General features: G+C 46.7%; 2 long non-coding RNA genes across 2 annotated transcripts in view; one reads left to right on the top strand and one right to left on the bottom strand.

Annotated features, from left to right (window-relative positions):
* LOC132535010 (uncharacterized) overlaps window positions 1-27,896 on the bottom strand; it is a 124,625-nt gene that overhangs the window by 58,818 nt on the left and 37,911 nt on the right. The window lies entirely within an intron of this gene.
* On the top strand, window positions 9,289-15,633 carry LOC132534913 (uncharacterized). The gene is made up of 5 exons (XR_009546670.1): window positions 9,289-9,496; window positions 12,418-12,478; window positions 13,558-13,647; window positions 14,909-14,980; window positions 15,128-15,633. It is a non-coding gene; the product is annotated as an uncharacterized LOC132534913 (long non-coding RNA).

Raw genomic sequence — 27,896 nt, 5'->3', positions numbered from 1 at the left:
CTTCCCCATCTCTCTTGATTTCTTTCTGACCTATACAACAACAACAACAGCAATAACAATAACAGCAGCAACAAGGGCAACACAAATGGCCTCCAGGAGCAGTGGATTTGTAGTGCAGGCACCAAGACTCAAGGATAACCCTGGGGGGGGCAAAAAAAGAAAAGTCATCTTTTGTGGTCCAGGAGGTGGTGCAGTGGATAAAGGATTGGACTCTGAAGCATGAGGTCCTGAGTTCCATCCCCAGCAGCACCAGAATGATGTCTGGTCCTTTCTCTCTCCTCCTATCCTTCTCATTAATATATATATATATATATATATATATATATATATATATATATATATATATGTCATTTTTTAGGGTATAGTGCACAGGACTTGATGCAAGAGGTACCAGGTGTCAAACCTCAACACAGCTGAACTGTGTTTTGGTGAAAGAAGAAACAGAAAGAATAAAAAAGGGAGGGCTAGAGAGATAGCATAATGGTATATTTTTATGTAAAAGCCTTTCATGCTTGAGGCACCAAAGGTCCCAGGTTCAATCCCCAGCACCACCATATGCCAGAGCTGAGCAGTACTCTGGTGTTAAAAAAGGGATGTGTGTATGTGTGTGGGGGTGGGGTGGTGGGGTGGTGGGAATCAGCTTTTAAAACAGGAAGGAAGCTTTGCCTCCAAATAGGATGAGCTAGGGACAAGAAAGTTTACCCTTCAATCTGAAAGCTGAGAATGGGGCAGATGGCATAAGGCAGATCTTACCAAATTTAGGACTGTGGTTGATTTTTAACTGAGTGTGACCCCCCACACACACACACCCTAATCCCTACACCTCATCTCCACAGACAAGTTGGCTTAACCTTCAATGCCACTGGAGAGGCTGTGCAAATGTGTGCAAAGACAGCTCATCCTGGTGTAGGAAGGAGAGCAGGGAAACTACCACTCTTGTGGGTAATTCTCAGCTCCCCAGAATACTGGCCATCTCCATCCCAGGCTTAATTTGCACTGCTAATCTGTTATGTCTTCTTGGTAATTTAGCACTTTCAGACAGTTATGGTTAGATTCTGTTTATTTTTCTAAACCTCACGGAAACCCCATAATACAACAAGGGAGTGAGCAGAGAAGGGGTGGGGAGTCAGGGGAGAAGGAGAGTTCTTTTTTTTCTAGAAATATAAACTCAAGGTTCAAATGCTCATCCCCATCTGCAGGACAGCTGTTGTGGCTCCCAGTCCATCAAAAGCTCCAGCATTCCATTTCAAGGAGCTCTTGCTGGCTCCCCTCCCACCCTCTTTCCTTTGAGACCATGTGGCCTGGAGAACAACGAGTGGAGGCCTCCAGCTCCTACCACAAAGTCTTATCCTTGCCCTTGTCTAGTTCCTTCCTCACTGTGGGGATGAGAAGTGATTCTCTCCTTACCTTTATCAGAGGTAAGAGCAGGGGAGGTTACGACCTGAAAAGAAAACTTCTCTCCTAGAGTAGAAGGAAATTTGGGGTGCAAGTGAGCTATCCCCTCATTTATACTTCTGTTCAATTCTTTGTCCCCTGGAGCTCAATGTGGGTCTTCCATCTTCTTCCCTAGGAAGGTGCCACTGTGTCTCATTGCCCAGCTCTGGTTACAGTAGTGGAGGGTAGTTGGTGTCAATGGATTTTTGTGACTGAATGGGTAGTATGCTCTTAGAGAATTTACTGAAGATTAAGCAGGAACCAGGAACCAAAGCCAAGATCATTTTACTCATCAAGAGCCCTCAACATGCCCCTTGGAAGAGGAAAGATGAATGTGGAAAAGGCAAAATACAGATGAGTTTAAATTGACACATAAAACCAGATAAAATTAGGAGCCGGTGGTAGTGCAGCAGGTTAAGTGCACGTGGTGCAAAGTGCAAGGACCAGCATAAGAATCCCGGTTCAAACCTTAGCTCCCCACCTTCAGGGGAGTTGCTTCACAAGAGGTGAAGCAGGTCTACAGGTGTCTATCTTTCTCTCTCCCTCTCTCTCTTCCCCTTTTCTCTCCATTTCTCTCTGTCCTATCTAACAACAATGACATCAATAACAACAACAATAATAACTATAACAACAATAAAAAAAGGGCAGCAAAAGGGGAAATAAATAAATATTTAAAAAACTATTTAAAAAAACTGGATAAAATCAGAAAGATCCTTAGTTATCATCTATTCCAAACCTGAATATTTCCCTTCCTTCCAGAGAAAAGATACTCAAGGGAGCAGGTGGTAGTGCAGTGTGTTAAGCGCTTGTTGCACGAAGCGCAAGGACCAGCATAAGGATCCTGTTCGAGCCCTCATCTCCCCACCTACAGTGGAGTCGCTTCATAGGCAGTGAAGCAGGTCTGCAGGTGTCTTTCACTCCCCCTTTCTCTTCCCCCTCCTCTCTCCATTTTTCTCTGTCCTATCTAACAATGACAACATCAATAACAACAACAATAATAACTATAACAACAATAAAAAAAAAACAGGGACAACAAAATGGAAAATAAATAAATAAAATATTAAAAAATTTTAAAAAAAAGAAAGACACTCAAACCACAAGGGAACAGTGACCTCCTTGGATCATAGAACAAGAGTGAGAGCTTGGGCCTTTTGACTATCTTGTTCCCGCAAAATATTGTTCTCTTCTTCACTCCATTCATCTCCCTCCCCAGGAAATCTACATGAAAATTTCATCTTCAGGGAGTCTGGCAGTAGCACAGTGGGTTAAGCACATGTGGCACAAAGTGCAAGGACCGGTGTAAGGATCCCAGTTCGAGCCCCCGGCTCCCCACCTGCAGGGGAGTCGCTTCACAGGCAGTGAAGCAGGTCTTCAGGTGTCTATTTTTCTCTACCCCTGTCTGTCTTCCCCTTCTCTCTCCATTTCTCTCTGTCCTATCCAACAACGACGACATCAATAATAACTACAACAATAAAACAACAAGGACAACAAAAGGGAATAAATATAAAAACAATTTAAAATTTAAAAAAAAGAAGAAAATTTCATCTTCAGTTTCCTGGGGATCTGATGTGAGATAAGTAAGCACAACTGAGGCACATGTGATTGGGATCCTATTTCTCCCTGCATTTTCTGAGACCTTGTTTGATGAGCTCTCCCTCTCTACCCTCCATCCCCAACCCAACCAGCAAATTCCACTCTCCCTGGCAGACATAAATGGCCTTTGACTTGTCAAGGCTTGACATAATGGTTTTTCAATTTCATGATGATGTGAAAACCATTTGCATTCTATACAAGCCATACTTGTATTCTGAATTTTGAGATACTGCTTTTCACTTTCAGCACAGTCTTTTATAAGTATCATGTGAAACTCACCACCTAATTGTTATATTGGCTTTGTGTTAGATGATATTGCCCACCTGTCTTCCTAAGTCCTCCATCTTTCCCTGATATCCAATTAGTAACCACGTCCTAAACAGCCACGCCTTCTGCCCTAGTGCCACCTTGACCAGCTGGACCCAGGCTCTCACTCTTGATGGCGGCTGCTGTAGTCTCTTGATTAGCTTCCCTTCAGCCAAGAGTGGCCATGCTCACTCCACACTCCACAGCAGCCAGAGTGGTTTTTTTTTTTTTTTTTTTTTTTGTTTTTGTTTTTTGTGAACCAGATCTTGTCCATCACTCTTTTACTTAACATTCTTCAGTGGCTTCTCATCACTTTCCAGATAAAATCTAAATTCTTCACCAAGGAATAAAAGTCCTTCATGATCTGGTTTCTGTCTGTCAGTCTTCCCACTCCTCTTCTTTATGCTGTGGCAACACTGAACTTCATTGTTCCAGCTGCCAGCACACAGCAAGTTTTCTCATGGCTCTGCCCCTCTGCATTTGCTCCTTTATCTGTCTGTTCTGCCTTTTCTTGGTTTGTGGGCCACGAAAATGCCTATTCATCTTTCCTGGCTCAGCTCATGCACCACTTTCTCCTGGAAGCCTCCCCTGATTTCTCAGTGTGAATTTGAGTGCTTTCATCCTCACTTCCCCCACTGTCTTCATGGCATCACTGTACTATAACTACTACCTTGCATTAGGAACTTCTGCCCACCTCTTTTAGCCTAATCATTAAAAAGTTACTGACTGATGAAAGGAGAGAGTGAGGCAGAGAGAGAGAGAGAGAGAGAGAGAGAACCAGAGCACCATTCTAGTACATATGATGCCGGAGCTCTAACTTGGGGCCTTACGTCCCAAATCCAATGCTCACTATACCACCTCCCCAGTCTAAACAAGTTTTAAAAATCAAACTTACAGGGGGCTGGATGGTGGTGTACCCAGAAGTGCACATATGTTATCATGTGTGGGAATTCAGTTTCAAGAGCCCAAGCCCCACTTGCAGGGAGTAAGGAAACTTCCCAAGTGGTAAGACAATGCTCCATCTTCCACTTCTCTCTCAATTTCTCTCTGTATTAAAAAAAAAAAAAAAAGAACAAAATCAAAGTCAACACTACATTATTTTACATTATTGTATATGTCTCTGAAGTGATTTTTTTCACAGCTCTTTGAAAAGAAGTGGTCATACTATGCCACCACCAAGGTGCGAAATCTCTCCACTGCCATCTGTTGGACCTTCTCTACCTTTTGTGCCCCCCTCCCCTCTACAGTCAGAATCTAAGGGTTGATTCTGTCTATTTCTTTGTCCTGATTTATTACTATTTATATTAATATTCCCATGTGAGTGAGATCATCCAGTATTTGTTTTTCTCTTTCTGATAATCTTTGCTTTGTGTGTAGAATTCATCTTGGCACCTCCCACACAAAGTACAGAGACGGTATATTGTAGATAGTCAATACATATTCAATTAACACTAGTGCTTAGCTTATATTGAGCATTTTCAATAAGTCCAGGCAAAGTGCTAAGCACTTTAACATCCATTATGTCATTTAGTTCACACAGTAACAATTACCCTATGAGGTAGGTGTCATTATCCCTCTTTTAAAGATGAGAAAACAGAATTAGAGAGGTTAAGTCACTCTCCCCAACTAGTAAGTAGCACAGAAGAGATATGAGCCTCACTCTTGAGCTATGATGCTAATGACATGTACTCACACTGACCTCATTCCAAGTGGGGACTTGGGTGTGTCTGCCCAAATGGTTATCCCAGCCTAGTCAGTGTCTCCCTGGGGCTCCACCTATCAACTCAGGTCTTAAGGCCTGCACCTCATGAGCAAGAGTTCAGCACGCCCAGCTCAGTCTTCAGAAATTTCTGAAGACTTCAACTATTTATTTTCATGACAGAAAGAAACCAAAGCACTGTTCAGCTCTGGCATATGGTGGTGCTGGGGACTGAACCTATAGCCTCTGGGACCTCAGTCAAAAATGTCTGATGTGCTACTTCTGCTGTATCTCTTGGCTTCAATTTTATTTATTTATTTATTTACTTATTTATTTATGGATTTATTTTTAGGTGTGTGTGTGTGTGTGTGGTGTAAGAACCTAGTGCATGGGGAATTCCATCACTCCAGTCAACTTTTTTTTTTTTTTTTTTTACCAGAGCACTGCTCAGCTCCGGCTTATGGTGGTGTGGGGACTGAACCTGGAATTTTGGAGCCTCAAGTATGAGAGTCTCTTTGCATAACCATTATGCTCTCTCCACTACCCCCAGGTCAACTATTTTCACCCTTTTAATTTCAGATAGAGACAGAGAAGGAGAAACACCACAGTACCAGAGCTCTCCCTGGTATTATGGCATTCCCATGTGGTGTCAAGGCCCAGACCCAGGCCACAGTGCATAGCAAGACATGGACCCTTACAGGTACACATACTCCCATATAAAATAACATGTCATCATGGTTCGAGCCCTCAGTTCCCCACCTGCGGGGGTGGGGGGTTGCTTTGCAAGCGGTTAAGCAGGTCTGAAGGTGTCTATATTTCTCCCCCCTCTGTTTTCCCCTCCTCTCTCAATTTCTCTCTGTCCTATCAACAACAATAAGAACAGCAGCAAAAACAATGGGAAAATGGCCACCAGGAGCAATGGATTCGTACTGCAGGCATCAACCTGGAGGCACACACACAAAAAAATTACTTGTCACTGCTAGAGTCCTGTGGTGCCCCCAAACTTTTTCAGACCTCACACCTGGTTTTCTAGTCTCCCAGTTAAGAGTTCTGTTTCATGACTATCAGTCAGTAGGAACCAATAATGCTTGTTCATTTTTTTTAATTTCCTTTTGTTGCCGTTTTTTTTTTATTGTTATAGTTATTATTGTTATCATCGTTGTTGGATAGGACAGAGAGAAATGGAGAGAGGAGGGGAAGACAGAGAGGGGGAGAGAAAGATAGACACCTGCAGACCTGCTTCACCACCTGTGATGCGACCCCCCTGCTGGTGGGGAGCCGGGGGCTCGAACCGGGATCCTTACACCGGTCCTTGTGCTTTGTGCCACATGCATAACCAGCTGCACTACCAAATGCTACTCCCGAATGCTTGTTCTTTCAACACCTGTCTGGCCTTCAACTCTCTGGTGTACACATACATACCCCAGCTCTGATCAGACAATGGCCTGTGTAGATCTAACATTATTAGCATGCTTACCAATACCTGTCTCACCCTGAGTTCAGACCCTGTTCCTGCTGACAGTAGTGTGGAGCCAAACCACCAGAGAAGATAAAAGAAGCAAGGGAACACTGAGAACGGTCCGTGAGCATTGATCAGGGTATCTGCTGAGCGCATGAGGACAGATGTGGACTGCCCAGGGCCCTCACTCTTCATCTGTAGCTGGAGAGCAGCACATGAACTGAAGAGCTCCAGATCTGCTTCCTGGGCTTCCTGTCTCTACTCACTATAGCATCTCTAAGGCAAATACAAGGAGCAGGCCCCTTGGAGACACAGAGGTTGGGGCCCGCCCCAGCAATTTGGCTCCACAAAAGACAGAGAGACTGGAAATGGTGGAAATGGCCCTTACAATGCTGCTGAATAAGTTCCCAGCACTGACTTGTGAGCAGGAAGTCACTCTTCTCAAGGAGAAGATGGACCAGTTCCTGGGAAGTTTCAAAGTAAGGACAGAGTTCATGTGGCTGTTCCTCATGGTTGTCCAGGCCTCCCTGAGGGCCTCCTTCCAGAACCAAAATGGAGACTTCACTAGCTAATTTGTCATCTCTTGAAATTCTGCCCTAGGTGGTGTTTGATCTTCTTAAACTATGTCGGCCATAAAGCCACACACACACACATGCACACACACACATGCATACATGCACACACACACATGCACACGCACACATGCACACACACATATGCACACACACATGTACACGCGCGCACACACACACAAAATAAGTACATAAGGGCTGGGGAGACGGCATAATGGTTATGCAAAAAGACTTCATGCTTGGGCCTCTCATGTCCCAGGTTTAGTCTTCAGCATCACCATAAACCAGAGCTAAGCAGTGCTCTAGTCTCTCTCTCTGATAAATAAAGTAAATGAAATATTGAAAAAAAAAGAGAGAGTTCTTATCTTACCTCTATTCCCTTCTCTCCTACACTCTTTTCTTATTTAGACAGAGCACCGCTCAGCTCTGGCTTATGGTAGTACCAGGAATTGAACCCGGAGCTTTAGAGCCTCAGTTATGAGTGTCTTTTGCACAGCCACTAAGCTACCTCCCCGCCTCCCCTTAAGGCCTAGATCACATCTGCAGGGCTTTCACTTGTATAACTAGTTAGTAGATCATTCTGAGGAGATCCTGACTTTCCTAATGTTCTGTGTTTCAAGTTGCTTTCCAGAGATCCTCAGCAGCTCTGAGAAGGCAACCTCCTTCCTGCACATACTGTGGACAAGCCTGGAGGCTGGGGCTGGCTCTCTGTGCAACTGAGGCCCCAGACTGTCCCTGAACCATGGCAGAAGGTGGCAGTCTCCCACCCAATGTTGGGTATGGTGGGTGTGTTTGAGGCCGGGAGCCAGCGGGATCACTAGCACGTGTATGGGAGTGAGTGTATGTATAAGCGTGCAGTGTGTGTGTTTATTTATTCTAGGAGCTGTTGCTAAGTCAGGGGTGTTTGCCAGGAGAGAGCTGCCTGAGTGCTGTTTGTTTACTTAGCAGAGAGCAGGGAAGGACAAGGGGAGATACAAGTGCATGCTTCATAGAAGTAGAGCTGGGGGTCAGGCAGTAGTACAGCGGGTTAAGCGCACATGGTGCAAAGCGCAAGGACTGCATAAGGATCCCTGTTTGAGCCCCCAGCTCCCCACCAGGAGTCGCTTCACAGGTGGTGAAGCAGGTCTGCAGGTGTCTATCTTTCTCTCTCCCTCTCTGTCTTCTCCTCCTTTCTCCATTTCTCTCTGTCCTATCCAACAATGATGATGACATCAATAACAATAATAGTAATAACTACAACAACAATAAAACAACAAAGGCAACAAAAGGGGGAAAAGCAAATTTTAAAAAAAAGTAGAGCTATGGGGCTGGGGGGTGTCTTGCCAGCAGAGCACTTGCCACACTGTGTGTGAGGCCCTGGGTTCAAGCCCCAGCACCCCATGAGAGCACTGTGGATGGCACTGGGGAGAGTTCCATGGAGGTGGAATAGGGTTGTGGTTTCTTTCCTTCTCTCTCTCTCTCTCTCTCCTTCTCTTCACATACCCTTCTGAGTTGGATTAATTTATTTTGTGTTGTGTATTATGTATTTATTTATGAGAGAGAGAACCAGAATGGAATTTAGGAACTCACAAATACAAGTATGGTGGTCCACCCACTCTGTCATCTCCTGGGTCACATTCTCCCCTAGAGAAAGAGAGAGGAAAAAAAAACTTTTAAAAAATTGGGCAGGCAGAGGGTAGACAGCATAACAGTTATGCAAAGAGACTCTCATGCATGAGGCTCCAAAGCCCCAGGTTCAATCCCCTGCACCATCATAAGCCAAAGTTGAACAGTGCTTTGGTTAAAAAAAAAAAAAAATGGGCCAGGGTAGTCATTTATCAGAATCTTGGGTACATTACCTGGTACTGCATTTGAAAAACAAAAAGGGGTGTTGGGGGGCACTCTGAATGGTCCCCTTCAGTGGGCATGCTGGTTCTAGTGGTGCCCTTCAGGGACAAAGGCCTGCCTTCCTCACTAGTGGCTTGCTTCCTACCCAAAGCAGCCTGCCCATTCTCCCACCCTGCTGGGTGATGGGGAGAGAATGTCCAAGCTGCAGGGCTCTGAGAGAAAGTGGAGGAGAAGAAGGGAGAGAAGAAAGGACTGAACAACTGGATTTCTCATCTAAGCTCCTCAGACCAAGATTCAGGGCCTTTATCAGGTGACTTAGCCTCACTAGGCCTGGCCTAACTCCCCTCCCTCCAATGAGGGTGAGCCCAGAGTTCCCTCACAGCTACGCAGCCACTTCCTTAAGAAGGCCTGATGACATGTACATACCAGTGTCCTCCCCACCCCTCTGGACCTGCAGACATAGATTCTCTTCTCTAATCTCAGCCCTTCTCCTGCTCCTGCCAAGATTGTGTCCCCTCTGGCCTTCCCAGCAAGTGACACGGCTGTGCAGGATTGGAGCCCACAGCCTCCTGAGCCCTGCCTTCTGCCATCCAGGTTATATGATGGGTACGTGTCCATGGAAGCATGGGGACATGCATGCATGAGACAGGACACAACAAGAGATCCTTCTGTTTTCCTGTCCCTATTAGACACAGACCTGGCAGGCATAATCTCCCCAGAAGCTTGAGCTTGCTGAATTTCAGGGTGGTACTGCCCATCTGGGTGGCCCCAGGGGCTCCCCAGAGACCTTTAACTCCCTCCCTCTACCCCCAGGCTCCCCAGCAGTGTCTGCCTATTTCTGAGAGAGCACTGGATTCCCAAATACAGGCTGGCTGGCAGCCAGGGGTGGTGTTCTGGCTCCTGTACCAGCCAGAAGGGGTAGCAGGAAGGCCCCATTAATCCCCTAGGAGAAAGCTCCTTGGCAAACAGAGAAGAGTGGCTGCCTGCCCTCTGTCCCTACCCAGGGGCAATGGAATGCCAGACCCCAAAGTCTTTCAGGTAGGCTTTATGCCTAGTGTTGTGCCCACACTCCTAGGGTGCCAGGACTGGGATCCCAGCTGAACCTCTGGGATAAGGGAGGCTGTGGCTTCTTTTTCAGCTTAAGGTTCTTCTGTAATCCACAGTTTACCTCTGCCCCCTCCCCAAAGGAAAAAAAAAAAAAGCCAGAAGAAGGATGAAGAAAGCAGGGAAGTGAGCATTTGCCGTCCTTAGACCCCAACACTCTCTGGCTCCATTACCCTGTAGACACCCCACAACATCTGGAGAAGCAGGCAGGAGTGTTAGACCCAGAGCTAGGAATTCCTTCTCCTCTTTAACCCCCTCACCTCACCACCCACCTCTGCCCCCCAACACACACTTAGCCAGTCCTGTCGATGCCACACAGAAACAGATGAAGAACTGGAAAAATCACCCCAAGGCCAAAGAATCAGTGTGGAAAAAGCAGGAGAGAGTGAAACCGGACACAGAAAAGACAGCCAGTCAGGGAGGTGATAGTCTGCCCAGTGACCTGACACTGTCTCCCTTGGAACCAGGAACTGCATGGGGGTGTCCAGGCCTAGACCCCAACTCAGTCTGCCTTTCTCCCTGCTGACTCAGCTGGTGTGCCACCGGTAAAGGGCTGCTGGGCCCCTGCCCTGATCCCAGATGTGGGGGAAAGTACTCTTCTCACCCCTTAGCCAACCTGTCCACGCATGGCTGGTACTGGGTGAGAGAGGCACCAGGGGTCCAGCTGATTCTGGCTTTGCCGACCCATCTCTTCCTCCATCCACATCCCTTCAGGCTTGAGACCAGAGTAAAGTTTTGTATTTGGGATGTGAGTGGAGCAACTTTCAGCCCTTCCCAACAACACACAAGGAGCAAATCTGGTTTCAATTTGAGAGAACTCTGCATTCCCAAGGGGGCTGGTGCCTTCCACCTCTGTTGAGCCTAGAGGGTCATTTTAAAAAAATTTTTATTTATTTATTTTCCCTTTTGTTGCCCTTGTTGTCTTTTTTTTATTGTTGTTGTAGTTATTATTGTTGTTGTTAATTGATGTGGTTGTTATTGGACAGAGAGAAATGGAGAGAGGAGGGGAAGACAGAGGGGGGAGAGAAAGATAGACACCTGCAGACCTGCTTCACCGCCTGTGAAGCGACTCCCCTGCAGGTGGGGAGCCGGGGGCTGGAACCTGGATCCTTACGCCGGTCCTTGCGCTTTGCGCCACCTGCGCTTAATCCACTGCGCTACCGCCTGACTCCCCCTAGAGGGTCATTTAAGGGCTCACTTCCAGGCCTGGCTGCATGCATTTGTTGAAAGAGGGACTGGCGTTGGTCACCACGCTCCTTGAAGTGGGTCAGTGGACACAGCTCCCCTGCCTCCCACCCCCAGCACTCCCACCCAGGTCACTTGATTTTGGCCTTCCACAGGGGAATACTCTCCAAACGAAGCAATGTCCCCCCACGCCTACGCTTAGGCCCAGGTGGACTATTCCCAAACCCATTTCTATCACAGATCATTTCTCAGAAACTTTCCAAGATGGGAAGTCACCGCCAAAGTGACTATTTAGATCAGAAAATCTGGGTGTAATGTCATGAGAGAAAGCAGAAAGTCTCCTCACATGAACCTTTGCCTGCAACCTCACCCAGCTTCCCCAGCCCATCCACTCCTGGCTGCTGGAGCCAGGACAGCCATCAACAACTTAGACACAGAACTTCAGGGCATGCCAAGCACTCCCAGTCACACTATGATGCCTGCTCCTTCTAAAGGCCAGGAGAGATAAGCAGCTGCTAGCTCCACCCAACTGAGGCGAAAACTGAGGCCCATCCTTAGGCTCTTTCCATGAAATCCTTTCCACTATAGTGGCCCAGAGAAACTTGGAGGGATCAGCCTTCCCCTCAGTGGATGGATGGACCATTAGAGGGTGGGGAGGGAATGACTTGACTGGCTTCCAGCCAGGCCTTCCATGGTGGCCTAGGCTTCCCCAGATCCTCAGGAACAGAGGGGGACTGCCGAGTGATGCTCTCAGGGCACTTCTCTCACCACCTTCCTTTTCTTCTCTTTCAGGGCTGCCTGCCCTCAAAGAGCCACATTTCATCTCAGCTTCACTTTCTTCCCTGGACATCCTTGTCCTTGCTTTGGGGGTGGGGGCAGAGGTTCCCACATGGGAGTGCCAGCCTTCCCAGGACACTTGGCTCTCACACTGACTCCTGTGCACCAATTTTTGAGCTTTGGTTTCTCCTTGGAGCCTGAACTCCATGGAGATGTTTTGGAGACTCTTTGTTTTATGTATGTATGTATGTATGTATGTATGTATGTATGTATGTATTTAGTCAGAGACAGAGGAAGAGAGAAAGAGACTACAGCACTGAAGTTTCCTTCAGTGCAGTGGGGGCCATGCTTAAACCTAGGTCAAGTACATGATGGAGCAGCACACTATCTAAGTGAGCTGTTTTGTTGGCCTGGTTTGGGCACTCTTAAAGGAACCTTCCTGATACCTTCTCTCTGCCCAGGGACTTACTGTGTGACTTCCAACAGGAAGGGAGGCTGAAGTAAGACTTGAGAAGGCAGAAGGTGAGAAACATAAAATCTGCTTTCTTGGGGGGTCGGGTGGTGGCGCAGTGGGTTACGCGCATGTGGCGCAAAGCGCAGGGACCTGCGTAAGGATCCCGGTTTGAGCCCCTGGCTCCCGACCTGCAGGGGAGTCGCTTCACAGGCGGTGAAGCAGGTCTGCAGGTGTCTATCTTTCTCTCCCCCTCTCTGTCTTCCCCTCCTCTCTCCATTTCTCTCTGTCCTATCCAACAAAGAACAACATCAACAATGGCAATAATAATAACCACAACGAGGCTACAACAACAAGGGCAACAAAAAGGGGGAAAAATGGCCTCCAGGAGCGGTGGATTCATGGTGCAGGCACCGAGCCCAGCAATAACCCTAGAGGGAAGAAAAAAAAACTACTTTCTTTTCTGTGGCCTTCACCTGACGACCAGAACACCCCCTGCCCCAGCCCAGGCTGCTCAGGGATGATTGTGCAAAAGTCAAGTTTATCCCAAGCAATTCATGAATCCATCAGAGGGGGTGGGGCAGGGAGGAAATTTTATCCAAAACACATGTTATTGCCACTATTTGAGTTATCTTGGATATTTCCTGCATGTTTGTCACCATGGCAACTGACTCAGCATGGAACCTTGTTTGCTGGGGCCTGAGGTCCGGTCTAGTGGCCATGTGGTGTCAATTTGGGCCTCTGGGTTTCTGTGTCTCCCCCAGAGTATGTCTCACTGTCTTTTTCTTTGTCTCTGTCTTTCCTCTGTCTCAGGTCTTCCAGGAAATAGCTACTCCTGTATGCACTGGTGACAGAAGTGGACGCAGTGTCCTCTGCTACTTCAAGCTCTCAGTTGTCCCCCCCCCCACATCTGGCCACCCTTGGCTAAGGATGTCTCCAACAGATGGGGATGCCTCAGAGTACTAGAAATGCAGGGGGTGACCTGAGACTCCACAAGGGTTGTCCTTTTGTTTGAATAGATCCTTGGTATTCTTGGTATCTCCTGGAAGATACTGAGACTCTGGTAGAAAGATGTGAGTTTCTGACCCTGGTTTTTCCCTGTGTGAGAAAGGGGTGTGTGTCTGTCTACCTCTAGAATGTTGCTTCCTAGATTTCTGGAAAAGAAGGAGGTCTTCTGGAGAAGAAGAGAATTGCAGAAAAGGGAAACAGCTAAAACTCATAGGAGAAAAGTAAATAAAAGGTAAGGAGGGGCTAAGATGCAGTTCAGCAGGTAGAGTACAGGCTTCCCAGCCAAGAGGTCATGGGGTTAAGCCCAGGTACTCCATGGGAGCACCACGGACAGTACTAGAGGACTCCAAGAATAATGGAGTGCTTTCGTCATATCTCTCCCCTCTCTTTCTCTCTAAGAAATAAGGTACAAGGTCAGAAACCAGCTCACCTGGATAATGCACCTGCTTTGCTAGGCTGGAGACGCAGATTTGAGTCCAGACCCACTGTACTGCAGGATGTTTCTATGCTGTAATATCTTTTCCCTTTTCTTTTTGTATCTCTCTTCTTCTCCTTCTCCTTCTCTTTCTCCTTCTTTTTCTTTTTCAGGAAAAATGAAGAGTGTTTTTTTTTTCAGGAGCTTATTGGCGCCAACCCGGAATTAGCTCACTCTACAAGTTTTGTTGGTGTTTCTCTCTTTCTTTCTTTATTTTTTTAAACAATTTTTTATATTTATTTATTTATTTTCCCTTTTGTTGCCCTTGTTGTTTAACATTGTTGTGGTTATTATTGTTGTTATTGATGTTCTTGTTGTTGGATAGGACAGACAGAAATGGAGAGAGGAGGGGAAGAAAGAGAGGAAGAGAGAAAGACAGACACCTGCACACCTGCTTCACTGCTTGTGAAGTGACTCCCCTGCAGGTGGGGAGCCCGGGACTCCAACTGGGATCCTTAAGCTGGTCCTTGAGCTTTGCGCCACGTGTGCTTAAACCACTGCGCCACCGCCCAACTCCCTCTTTCTTTCTTTCTTTCTTTCTTTCTTTCTTTCTTTCTTTCTTTCTTTTTACTGCATAGTCACATTTTTCTATATTCTTTTTTTTTTCACTGTCACAGCCTCAGCCAGTTTATTTACTTTTTTTTTAAATTTAATAATGACTGACAAGATTGTAGGTTAAGAGGAGTACAATTCCGTATAATTCCCACCACCAGATTTCCCTATCCTATCCCCTCCATTGGAAGCTTTCCTATTCTTTACCCCTCTGGGAGTACGGACCCAGGATTGTTATGGGGTACAGAAGGTGGAAGGTTTGATTTCTGTAATTGCTTCTCCAATGGACATGGGCACTGGCAGGTGGATCCATACTCTCAGTCTGTTTTTTTCTTTCCTTCTATCTTTCTTTCTTTCCTTTTTTTTGAGGGGGTTAATTAATGGTTTACAATCAACAGTAAAATACAGTAGTTTGTACATGTGTAACATTTCTCAGTTTTCCACATAGCAATCCAACCTCCTCTAGGTCATCCTCTGCCATCATGTTCCAGGACCTGACCTGGAATTTCTCTTTCATAACAACAACATACAAAGAAAGGTGGAGTATTAATTAAAAATTCTGGGATGCATGCAGTATGTGAGAGGGAGGATGTGTAAGCCATGGGGGTGGGGAAAAAGGAATAAAAAGTTAACTTGTGTAAAAGTCCTCAAGGCCTTGAAAACACACCTCTCTTCTTTTTTAAAGACTTGTTTATTTATGAGAGGAAGAAAAAGAAGAAGGAAAAGATGGAGGAGAAGACAGAGAATGTACCATAGTATCACTCTGGCATATGTGGTGCTGGGTATCAAACTTGGGACCTCATGTTTGATAGCCCAACAATTTACCCATTGTACCACCTCCCAAGACATATCTCTCTCCTTCTATATGAACTAGTCAGCTCAAATCAGTGATGCTTCAGAAACAACAACAGCAACAACAAAAAATAAAGGATGAGGGGGTGGGGCAGTAGTGTAGCGGGTTAAGCACATGTCGCACAAGCGCAAGGACCGGCTAAGGATCCCGTTTGAGCCCCTGGCTCCCCACCTGCAGGGGAGTCACTTCACAGGCAGTGAAACAGGTCCGCAGGTGTCTATCTTTCTCTCCCCCTCTCTGTCTTTCCCTCCTCTCTCCATTTCTCTCTGTCCTATCCAACAACGATGACATCAATAACAACAATAATTACAATAACAACAACAATAAAAATATCAAGGGCAAAAAAGGGGAAATAAATAAATAAATTTTTTTAAAAAATTAAAAATAAATAAAGGATGAAAGGCTGGGCTAGGTTGATCACTCAGTGGCAGTACAACACATATGCAAAGTCATGGATTCACTCCCTGTGACAAGGAGACCTGGCAACTAAAAGGCTGGGGGTCTCTAGGCATTCTGGTCTCTCCGGAACCTCTGTATACCAAGTACCTCCTCCCAGGGCCATGGGTGCGGCAGTGTCCCTGCATTGGGGCAGCGGGCAATAGGGAGAGTGTTGACAAGAGCATGTGAGGGAGCTGGGCCAGCAGTCTGGAAAAGGCACTGTGAGCAGACAGAATGTAAACAGGCAGCGCCCGCCTGGGGAGGTGAGGGTGGCTCCTGGTTCCCTCCCTACCCCCCAGGCCTGGCTTCCCTTCATGCTTGGGAAGCCCAGGCTAGATAGCTTGTGCCAGCTGCTCTCTACCAAGTTCCCCTGCACCTCCATCCTTCCAGAGACACCTCTCCAGACTACCTTCCCAAAATCCACCTGCATCTTAGGTGTTTCTCGACTTGCTCCATCCCCAACCCCCACACAAGGTGGGTCTGGAAATTGTGATGGGTCCGGTGTGGCATCAACCCAGCCCCTTCCCAAACTACCTGAAGGAGAGAAGAGTAAAGGGTACTATATGAATGGTACAGTGGTGCTCTGGTGTCTCCCCTCTCTCTGATTCTCTCTCTCTCTCTCTATTCTATCTGAAATTTAAAAGGAAAAAAATAGATCCATTTATGGCAGAGGAATGAGGAACCTACAGGAAAAAAACAAACAAACAAACAAACAAAATCATTCTTCTCAGGGCTCCTCCAGGCCCAGTTCCCAGCTGTGATTGTACCTGGAATGAACAGGGAGAGGCTGGGCCAGATCCCTGGACCTTTTTCTACTGCCCTGTAGGAATCTAGCAGATTATAGCAAAAGTGGGTCCAATCTTATGAATGAACTAGAACGGGAAGAAACCAGGCCAAAGGGCAGGAGCAGAACAACTCTAGGATCAGCCAGGGCACAGGGGTCCCCTGGGCTTTGGAGTGAGGGGGCTGGATCCAAGAGAAGGGACTGGCAAGAAGTAGGTGGTATGTCAGGGGTTCAGTCTCACTGGAAAAGGTCCAGGAGGAATTTTATTCCCAGTGAGACTCTGAGGCAAGAAGGGGAAGAAAGGTGGCCCTCCTGAGTGTTATGGAGAGAATGAATTCTGACTTTGGGGACATAAACTCTCTCCAGTGTTGTGGGCCCAGCCAGAGCCTCCAGCTCAGCCCACAGTCCAAAGCAGAACTTCAGCCCTCACATTGCCCTGCGACCAGATGAGTCAGCAGTGCCATCCTCTGCTTTCCTACTGGACTCTGACACAGGGACAGAGAGAAACTGAGAAGGGGAGGGAGGGCTGCTCCTAGAAAGGATGCGACCAGGCCTATGGCAGGGGGCTCTGGAGTCAGGGAAGGAGTCAGAATCCTTCATCCACAGTGAAGCCAGCTGGGATGGGTTCAGAAGAAGGGGTTTCTACTCCTCCCTGTGTTTCTAGTCCTCCCCACAGAGACCACAACGCCAGGCCAGGCTGTCCCCTCCCAGTGACTCAGGGTCTGGCTGTGCTCTTGCCCCCACCCCAGGCTAGGCCTGGTGCACCATAACAGGAAGTACTGTGCTATGGGTGCTGGGGGTGGGGGGCTGTTCCCAGTAAATCTCTCTGCTAAGCCTGTAAAGAGAGATTTTGGTAGAGAAGTCCTTTGCACTGCCCTGGCCAGTGTCACTCTGTGCCACCTCAGAATGCAGGTTCTGGCTGTGGTGGGGCTGTCAGCATAGGGGGTGCTTGTTTCTCATTAGTAGACTATGGGCTGGGGGTGCATGTTTGTCCTGCTTGCTGGGGCAGTGGGGAGACTGTGACAGGGGTATGTGGGCTGAGCTGGGACAGGGCCTTTGGGACCCAGACCAGGGGTTGTGGTGGTGACATGGGGCAAAGCCATTTGGTGACCACAGAAAACCACTGTCCCTGCTAAAGAAGCCCAGGGCAGCTATGCAAAGATACAGGGCAAAGGAAAAGAGAAACTCACAATGCTATGATTATAGTTATTGGTTGTAATTGCTGTTATAAGAATAACTGGCATTTGGGATGGTGGCCCAGTGGGTAGAGCACATGTTTTTACAAATATGACAACCCAAGTTTAATTCCCTGTATGTCACATGCCAGAACACTGCTCTGATCTCTCTCTTATAAGGTAGATTTTTAAGACGTTGGAAAAAGAATAATGATACAGGAAATGCCTTAACTGGTAGAACTCACATGTCTGAGGTTCCTTATTTAACTTGTGCACTTTACCAGTTGTGCCACTGCCCAGGCCTACTAACTTATTAAATAACTACTGTAATTTCAAAATTACTATGAATGAAAATGTGTTTGTGTTATGATATCAGCAAAAATAGTAATTTTTGACAGGTGACAGTTACAGGTACTGTTAAGTAAGTTTCAGTTGGGAGACTGTGAAAATGAAGGTGTGATTTTTTTTTTTTTCTCCCCCATCAAAATTTTCAAACTCTGTGTGGCCTAGAAAGTGGCTCAGCAAATAGAGTATAGGACTTAACATACTTGTAGCCCCAGTTTCAATCCCCAGCACTACATATGCTATGGTGATACTCTGACCATTATTTCTTTTTCTTTTTTAAAAATATTTATTTATTTATTCCCCTTTGTTGCCCTTGTTTTATTGTTGTATTTATTATTGTTGTTATTGATGTCGTCGTTGTTAGATAGGACAGAGAGAAAATGGAGAGAGGAGGGAAAGACAGAGAGGGGAAGAGAAAGATAGACACCTGCAGACCTGCTTCACCGCCTGTGAAGCAACTCCCCTGCAGATGGGGAGCTGGGGGCTCGAACCAGGATCCTTTGCCAGTCCTTGCGCTTTGTGCCACCTGTGCTTATCCCGCTGCACTACCGCCTAACTCCTTGGCCACTGTTTCTTATAAAATAAGTACAGAGGAAGATTTAGTGGTTTGGGAGGTGACACAGTGGATAAAATGTTAGACTCTCAAACATGAGGTTTTGAATTTGATCCTTGGCACCACCTGTGCCAGAGAGATGCTCTGGTTCAAATATATTTCTTTTTAATTATTTTCCCAGACCCCTAGAATTCTATCTTTGGCTGCCTCAGAAGATAAGCTCATTGTAGACTGCACCAAAGCAAACAACTCTGGGGAAGGATGGGATGGAAGAGAGCATTTGGGATCCTGATGTATGATGGTGGAAAAGGAGACTTAGGTTAGGGAGAGAATATCCTGCAGATGCCTATAACAGGGAGATGAGAAATTATACCTTTGTGACAGCAACTGTACTGCAAATCATTACCCCCCCCAAGACCCTAATAAAGCTGGGAAAAACTCTTTTTTAGAGAGGAATTGTCACATGTGTGTGAGGTATTGGGCAGGTTCCCTAAGAAAGCTTCTCTTTGGGAGTTGGGTGGTGGCACATCGGGTTAAGTGCATGTGGCACAAAGTGCAAGGACCAGAGTAAGGATCCTGGTTCGAGCCCCTGGCTCCCCACTAGCAGGGGAGTCGCTTCACAGGAGGTGAAGCAGGTCTGCAGGTGTCTATCTCTCTCTCCTCCTCTCTGTCTTCCCCTCCTCTCTCGCTTTCTCTCTGTCTCTGTCCTATCCAACGATGATGACATCAATAACCACAACAATGTTAAACAACAAGGGCAACAAAAGGGAAAATAAAGAATAATAATAATAAGAAGAAAGCTCTTTTTGCACAGGTATGGGAGGTCTGCAGGCCTTTTCTGGCCTGTGGGGCTCTGTGCCAGCTGGGGAAGTCCTGAGTGGCCTGTTGGCCCAGCCCTAAGTGGTCTGTCCTTGTGACCTACCTGGAATTAGGGTTGCTGAATTTAGCAAATGAAAATACAGACTACCCTGTTAAATTTGACTTCCAGATCAACAATGACTAGTTTGTTAATACAGTTAGGGTCCCTGCAGTGTTTGAGACATATTTACTGTATTAGACTTATTTTCTTTTTAATAAATATTTTATAGTTTTTTCTTTTTTTTTTTTTTTTTTTTGCCTCCAGGGTTATTGCTGGGGCTTGGTGAATCCACTGCTTCTAGAGGCTATTTTTTTTTCCCTTTTGTTGCCCTTGTTGTTGTGATTATTATTGTTGTTGTTATTGATGTCGTTGTTGTTGGATAGGACAGAGAGAAATCCAGAGAGGAGGGGAAGACAGAGAGGGGAGAGAAAGATAGACACCTGTAGACTTGCTTCACCACTTGTGAAGTGATCCCCTGCAGGTGGGGAGCTAGGGGCTCGAACCGGGATCCTTACGCCAGTCTTCGTGCTTTGGGCCATGTGTGCTTAACCCACTGCATTACCACCCAGTCCCCTAGACTTATTTTCTTTTTTTTTTTTTTAAATATTTATTTTATTTATTTATTCCCTTTTGTTGCCCTTGTTGTTTTATTGTTGTAGTTATTATTGTTGTTGTTGTTGTTGGATAGGACAGAGAGAAATGGAGAGAGGAGGGGAAGGCAGAGAGGAGGAGAGAAAGATAGACACCTGCAGACCTGCTTCACCGCCTGTGAAGGGACTCCCCTGCAGGTGGGGAGCCGGGGTTCGAACCGGGATCTTTATGCCGGTCCTTGTGCTTTGCGCCACCTGCGCTTAACCCGCTGCGCTACAGCCCGACTCCCTAGACTTATTTTCTATGACTGCATAACAAATTACCACAAAGGTAGCAACTTAAATGAAACAAATTCATTGACTCACAACTCTGTAGGCCAGAAATCACAATGTGTGGCTCCCTTGGGTCCTCTGCTCTGTTTCACAGATTCAAGAGGCTGGCAGGGGTTTATTCCTCTCTGGAGGCTCGGGAATTAATCCACTTCCCGGCCCAGTGAGGCTGTTGGCTGATTTCAGTTCCTTGTGGTTTTAGGACTGAGGTCCATTAGCAGGGACTGGGTTCAGTCCCCATGAAACACAACACACACAAGGGCCTTTCTCTGCCACACAGAGTCCCAGACGTAAGGGTGAAGACTGGCTGTAAAGGAAAAGGCTGGCTAAGAAGGATGCCAGATGGTCTGGGTGGGGACAGTGGGGATAGTCACTGTACCACAAAGAACTGCAGAGAAGAAGGGCCAGGTGGTGGCACACCTAGTTAAGTGCACACATTATAGTGCACAAGAACCCTGGATCAAGCCCCTGGTCCTCACCTGCAGGGGAAAGCTTCACAAGTAGAGAAGCAGGGTTGCAGGTGTCTCTCTTCCTCTCTTATCTCCTCCTCCCTTCTCAATTTCTCTGTCTCTGTCTAATAATAATAATAATAATAATAATAATAATAATAATAATAATAAGAAGAAGAAGAAGAAGAAGAAGAAGAAGAACTGCAAAGAAGAGGGATTAGTTGCTCTCATTGTGGGGAAGGGATTGGGGATATTGGAAATGTTAGGTGAGTTGTAATTGGAAAGAGGCCTTGAGGACTTCCACTAAACTGGGGTAGGCATTTTAAGTGCAGAGGAGCACCACAAGCAAGGCTCAGTGGGAAGGGGACCTGGTACACAGTGGGGATAGGACAGATGCCTGGTGTTTTGGTGTCAAGAAGAAGGGCGAGGGAGCCCGGCGGTAGCACAGTGAGTTAAGCGTACATGGTGCAAAGCGCAAGGACTGGTATTAAGGATCCCGGTTCGAGCCCCTGGCTCCCCACCTGCAGTGGGGTTGCTTCACAGGCGGTTCTTCTTCTAGCGTTTGCCCTTCTTCCGTAGCCAGTCAACAGCATCAGGTTGAGCCTGATGTAAAGTTTCGAGACCTCCTTTGAATCTGGAGAGGTGGCAGTCGTTGACTATGTGGGTCATTGTCTGTCTGTAGCCGCAGGGGCAGTTCGGGTCGTCTCTGGCTCCCCAGCGATGGAACATAGCGGCGCACCGGCCATGGCCTGTTTGATAACGATTGAGGAGGGCCCAATCATAACGTGCTAGGTCAAAGCCGGGTTGACGCTTGCAGGGGTCTGTGATGAGGTGTTTGTTCTTTACCTCAGCTGACTGCCAACTCTGTTTCCAAGAGTCTGGAACAGAGAAGTTCAGTGTAGGCGTAGGGGACCAGATTGGATGACGAGACGTCAAGCGTTGGACAGGGTGGGCGAAGATATCCGCGTATATTGGCAGGTCCGGTCGAGCGTAGACGTGGGAAATGAACTTAGATGATGCCGCATCCCGACAAATATCTGACAGGGCGATGTTGCTAAGAACTGGCAGCCATGGAACCGGGGTGGAACGGATGGTTCCAGAAATTATCCTCATGGAGGAATATAATTTGGAATCGACCAAGTGGACATGGGGGCTACGGAACCATACTGGGGCACAGTATTCTGCAGTGGAATAGCATAATGCCAGAGATGATGATCGTAGTGTGGAAGCGCTCGCGCCCCATGAGGAGCTGGCCAGTCTTGCAATGATGTTATTCCTTGCACCCACCTTTGCTGCAGTTTTTATGAGATGTTCGTGAAATGACAGGGTGCTATCGAGAGTAACGCCAAGATAGACTGGCTGGGCTTCATGTCGGATTCTCGTATCGTCAAGCTGTACATTAAGCTCACGCGAGGCCGAGGTATGGTATAGATGGAAAACAGATGATACCGTTTTTGCAGTGCTAGGGATTAGTCGCCATTTTTTACAGTAATCAGATATCAGAGACCTGTCTTTCGTGAGTGTTTCCTTGAGGATGTCAAACTTGGATGCCTGAGTTGCACAGCAGATGTCATCGGCGTAGATGAACTTCCTTGAAGAAGTTTCTGGAAGGTCATTGATGTAAATATTAAATAGCGTAGGAGCCAGAACAGAGCCCTGGGGGAGGCCACTTGAAACAAGTCTCCATCTGCTAGACTTGTCACCCAGATGCACCCGGAATCTTCTGTTTTGGAGAAGAAACGATATAGTGTTCACAGGCGGTGATACAGGTCTGCACGTGTCTATCTTTCTCTCCCCCTCTGTCTTCCCCTCCTCTCTCCATTTCTCTCTGTCCTATCCAACAATGAAGACAACAATAAAAACTACAACATAAAATAACAAGGGCAACAAAAGAAAATAAATAAATATTTGAAAAAAAGAAGAAGGGAGAACATATACCAGAGACAGGCAGAGGTCAGATTGGAGGAGTATAGACCCCATCTGGAAACTAAGCTCCTATAATATAACACCTCAACTCTGGCAGTAAATAAAGCTGTGGGGCAGGGATGGTTAGTGCCTAGGGCTGCCAGGCAGATGAGAATTACAAAACTACCACATGGTCAAGTCTCTGTCCATAGATGGAGGAGATAAGACAAGGCAACGGAGTGGGGGAAGATAGCATAATGGTTATGCAAAGAGACTCTCATGCCTGATGCTCCAACATCCCAGGTTCAATCCCCCATACCACCATAAGCCAGAGTTGAGCAGTGCTCTGGTTATTAAAAAAAAAAAAAAAAAAGACAAGGCAATTCAAGACAAGTGAACAATCTCACCGGCCTTAGCAAGACTGGTACCACAGGGGAGCACCATGGATGGCACTAGGAGTGCTCCATGAATGGTGAAGCAGTGCTATTGGTGCCTTCCCCGCCCCCACCACTTCTCTGTCTCTCAGCTCCCTCAATAGCAACATGGTGATGACTGACGCCCCCCAGCTTGGCTGCCTGGCCCAGCATAAGAGCAGTGACTAGTGCAATCATTCAGAGAGGCAGTATTGCACCCCTCCTAGAGCAAGGGGTATAGATGCATGTGATGATGCAGGAGGGTACAGGGGTGGTTGATTCCATGGATGGCAGAACTAAGAAGGTATAGGATTGAAGGGATCCCTAAACCTGAACCTTAGCAAAAAGGCCAGAGGCAGGAGTAGCATGTTTCCCAAAGACACACAGGATGAGGTCAGTGTGATATCTCCAACAGAAGCCCCAAAAGCTGAGGACCAGGAGGAGAGGACAACAGAATTAAGCTGGTGGGAATGTCAGATGCTGAAAAGCATCACAACGTATTGTCTAATTGGAGGTGACAGGGGGTGTGGGAGGGGAACCAGAGCAGGGATGAGAAGGAGAAGCATGACAGACCCACAAACTAGCTCAGCCTTTTCCCATCTCTGGCAGGCCTGCTAGAGGGGTGCAGAGTGGGAATGGGCCTAAGCAGGTGTTTGGTACCCGGATTGCCTTGCAGGAGGGGGCCTGTTTTTCCTGAAACCTGATCTTTCAAGCAGCTGTCCCCCTCAGCTCCAGGGACCACAGGAGGGGACAGAGGGGCTGTTCCTTCCCAAGGCATCATTTCCGCCAGCCTCCCACGAGGGCTGGCTCTGGATGGGGTGTAGGAATGGCAGGGCTTACATTCCCATCCCAAGAAAACCTGCAGAGGAAGTGACAGGGTGTTGCCTCTCATAGGTGCAGGCCCACCAAAATTTTAGACCCCACATTTGGATCTATATAACTTCATTAGGTTCTAGGCCAGTGATTCCCAGCTCTGATACACCAAGCCCCCAAATGTCCTTGGCAGTAGTATGGAGATTTTGAAGCTAGTCTAGTATGAAATCCCAGTGAAATCAGATGCTTTTTGCAATGGGGCTGACTCTACTTAGCCTTCGGTTAAAAACTCAGTTATCACCCTCAAGGAAGATTTCCTCGACCTTGTGTTTTGCAAAGTCAAGTTCCCAGTGGGAAAAGATAACTCATTTTACCTAGGTAATTGGGAAGAATTTAAGAAGAGACTATTTGTCACCCAGGAAGTAGATGCAATAGCTAAAGTGCTGAGGTCCCAAGTTTAATCCCTGGAGTGTCCTGTGCCAGAATAATATTCTGGTTCTTCTCCCTAAATTAAACTTTAAAATATTTTTAAAATTTTAAAATTTATTTATTTATTTATTTTTGCCTCCAGGGTTTTTGCTGGGACTCAGTGCCTGCACTATGAATCCACTGCTCCTGGAGGCCATTTTTTTTTCCCTTTTTGTTGCCTTTGTTGTTGTTATTGTTGCCATTGCTGTTGTTGTTTTCGGATAAGACAAAGAGAAATCAAGAGAGGAGGGGAAGACAGAAAGGGGGAGAGAAAGACATCTGCAGACCTGCTTTACCACCCGTGAAGCGATGCCCCTGTAGGTGGGGAGCCAGGGATTGAACTGGGATCCTTGAGCCAGTCCTCATGCTTAAGTACCATGTGTGCTTAACCCACTTCACTACTGCCAGGCCCCCCAAGTAAACTTTTTTAAAGGGGGAGGGCTATTGTAGCTGGTAGGCAGTCAAGCAGGTAGAGCACAGAACTTGTGTGCTGAGGTCCTGGGTTTGATCTCCATCACAGCTTATGTAGAGCAGAGTGGTACCCTAATCTCACTCTTTCAGTAAATAAATAAATTGAAAAATAAAAAGGTGGGGGCCAGGCAGTGGCACACACAGTAGAGAGTGCACATTAGCATGTGCAAGGAGCCAGGTTCAAGCCCCAGGTTTCCACCTGTGGGGGGGGAAGCTTCACAAGCAGTGAAGCAGTGTTGCAGGTGTCTTTCTTGCTCTCTATCTCTCCCTTTCATCTCAGTTTCTCTCTGTCTCTATCCAAAAATAAAATGAAATAAGTAAAAAGAAGGGATTGCTGACAATGATATTGACAGAAGTGAGGACTACAAGCTGAAAGTGGTGAAACAGCTAGAATTGCATCTCAAGAGAAGGAGGCAGTTACTAAACCACTGGAAACAGAAGCAGGGTTCCTTGGCAGGGAATGACACCTTCAGTCAGAGGATCAAGGGTCATAGCCTGTCCACTCATTGAGGCTGATCATGGAAGGAGCTGCCCTCACCCAACTATCAGTAGAAGCTGGACAGCAGAGGAACCCTTCAGATGCAGTCAAACCCTGGGGTTCAGGTACAGAGTAGATCTGGGGGCCAGGGCACAAGGGGAAGAACTGGAATATCTCCTGGATCAGACTGCTCAGGTTGCCATAACAAGGTGCCAATGACTGGGTAGTTTGAACAATAAAAGTCTATTTCTCACTGTTCTGGAGGCTGTAAGTCCAAGATCAAAGTGCCAGCCAATTTCTTTCCTGGTGAGAGCTTTCCTCCTGGCTTGTATTGGGTTTTGGGAAAAGTTATGACACATTTTTTATAGAAAAATACATTATGGCATTCCTGGCAGCCCAATCAATGTGCACTTCTCATTGTGTCCTCATATAGCCTTGCTTCGGTGTGTGTGTGTGTGTGTGTGTGTGTGTGTGTGTGTGTAGCTGCTTGGTGTCTCTTCTTATAAAGCCATTGATTTCAATTACCTCCCAAAGTCCCCATATTCAAATTACACGGAGGGGGAGTAGGTCTTCTGTATTTGAATCAGGGAAGGAGGTCACAAACACTGAGTATATAAAATCTTATAAAGAAGTGTTTAGGGTCTTCCTGAACGTCCCATCTGGCTTTTGTCCTTACCTAGAACTTAATGTTGTCATAGCTGGTGAAATTGGCTTTGTCCTTGTCTGTATTTTCCACGAGTGTCCAATCTCCCCAAGAAAGATGTGCTTAATGAACTTCACGGGGGGGGGGGGATATGAATCGAAAGGTTGCTCAGATGAACTAAATATCACATCTCTTTGCTATGGTTGGAATTATATCATCTCAAGACAATGGCATGAGAAGCCCAGGTTACTAGTTATAAGCCTGATTAGTAAAACTAGAGGCAACAAAGTTAATTAGTAACTTACTGGTTTCAATTTGCTTAGTAGATGAAAAAAAAATCTCCAGAGCAATTTATGAGGTGAGGGTGAGAATAATGAAAGGAATCACAGGAGCTAAAAAATCTCTGAAAACACCCTATCCGTTGGATAAGTGGGTCATGGGATGGCATGTTTGTGTATTTTGCATCATTCAGAGCAGCCCAATGCCTGGTCCTCCAGGGCCAGTCAGACACCCCCCCCCCCCCAGTTACAGACAGAACTTTGGGGAGCAGCCCCTATAGGCATGTCTGCTCCCCTCCATTTTCTTTGTCTTTATGAAGGCCAAGTCACCAATCTAAGTGCAAATCACCTCTTGCTTTGCCTGGAAAGGAAGTCTTAGCACCCTCTCCCTTTGCCCAGTGAGAGAAAAAAAACACTGACATGGCCTGAATTCTGCTGCTTGCTACATGGTTTGGCATGGTTTACTCATGTTCTCTGGACTTCACTTTGTTCATGTATACAACTAGGATACCTGAGGATTAAAAAAAAATTGTTTTTGATAGGACCAGGGATACTGTAGCCCAGTGACAGAGTGTATACTTTGCATGTACGAGGTCATGGGTTTGAGCCCCTGGCCCCCTTTAGGCATGAAGTAAAATAAAATAGATACTATAGCTCCAGACTGGATTGCTGATAAATGCCACTGCTTTCTACTTCCTTTCTTTTCTCTACCACAAGGCTGGGGAATCTTTTTTCTGTCAAGGGCCACCTGAATATTTATAATATCATCATTCACTTGGCACATAAAGTCACCAGCTTAAAAATGAGCACTTATTGGGGGCTTGGTAGTAGCATGCCTGGTTAAGTGCACATATTATGCTGATAGGTCCCAGGTTCAAGCCCCTACTCCCTACCTGTGTGTGTGGGAGGACACTTCATAAGCGGTGAAGCAGGTGTGCAAGTATCTATCTTTCTCCTTTTCTATCTCTCCTCCCTTCTCAATTTCTCTCTGTGCTATCAAACAAAACAAAAGAGGGAAGATGGCTGTCAGGTGTGGCACCGAGCCCCAGCAATAACCCTGGAGGCAATAAAAGATAAAATAAAGTTTTATGAAATTCTATGAAAAAAACTCCACTTGCCTTGGTGGGGTCAGACCAAATAATTCCAAGGGCCACAGTAGCCAAAGGCTGGGTGTGCCACACTCCTGCTCTACCTGATTACACTGGATTGTGCTCTTCTCTGCTCATAGCTTCACCACGGCTCCCTGGTGCACTCAGAACACAATCTGGGTTCCTGATGGGGCTGTGGGGCTAGGACTGTCCCCCCTTCCCCTTGTTCCTCATGTACTTTGGATCTTGGCTTAAATGTCACTTAGAGGAGCCTTCCCAAGGCCCCTGTTGTGAGCTCCTGTTACTTTTCCATCACAGCATGCATTGCAACCAGGGGAAAACTCATTGCAGCTGTCCACGTGATGGATGGGGGCCTGTCTACCCCAGCCTCAGCCTGTGCTACGTGAACAGCCTGAACCTGGAGGACTGGCTTTCTCCCCTGCTGGATCCCTGGGGGCCTGCTTCTCTTCAGCACATATTTGCTGAAGGGATAACAAAGTAAAAGGTCTTTCCTGGAATGC

This window comes from Erinaceus europaeus, chromosome 20, assembly GCF_950295315.1.
Source record: "Erinaceus europaeus chromosome 20, mEriEur2.1, whole genome shotgun sequence".
Taxonomy (NCBI): domain Eukaryota; kingdom Metazoa; phylum Chordata; class Mammalia; order Eulipotyphla; family Erinaceidae; genus Erinaceus; species Erinaceus europaeus.
This window is presented reverse-complemented; position numbering and strand designations above follow the sequence as displayed.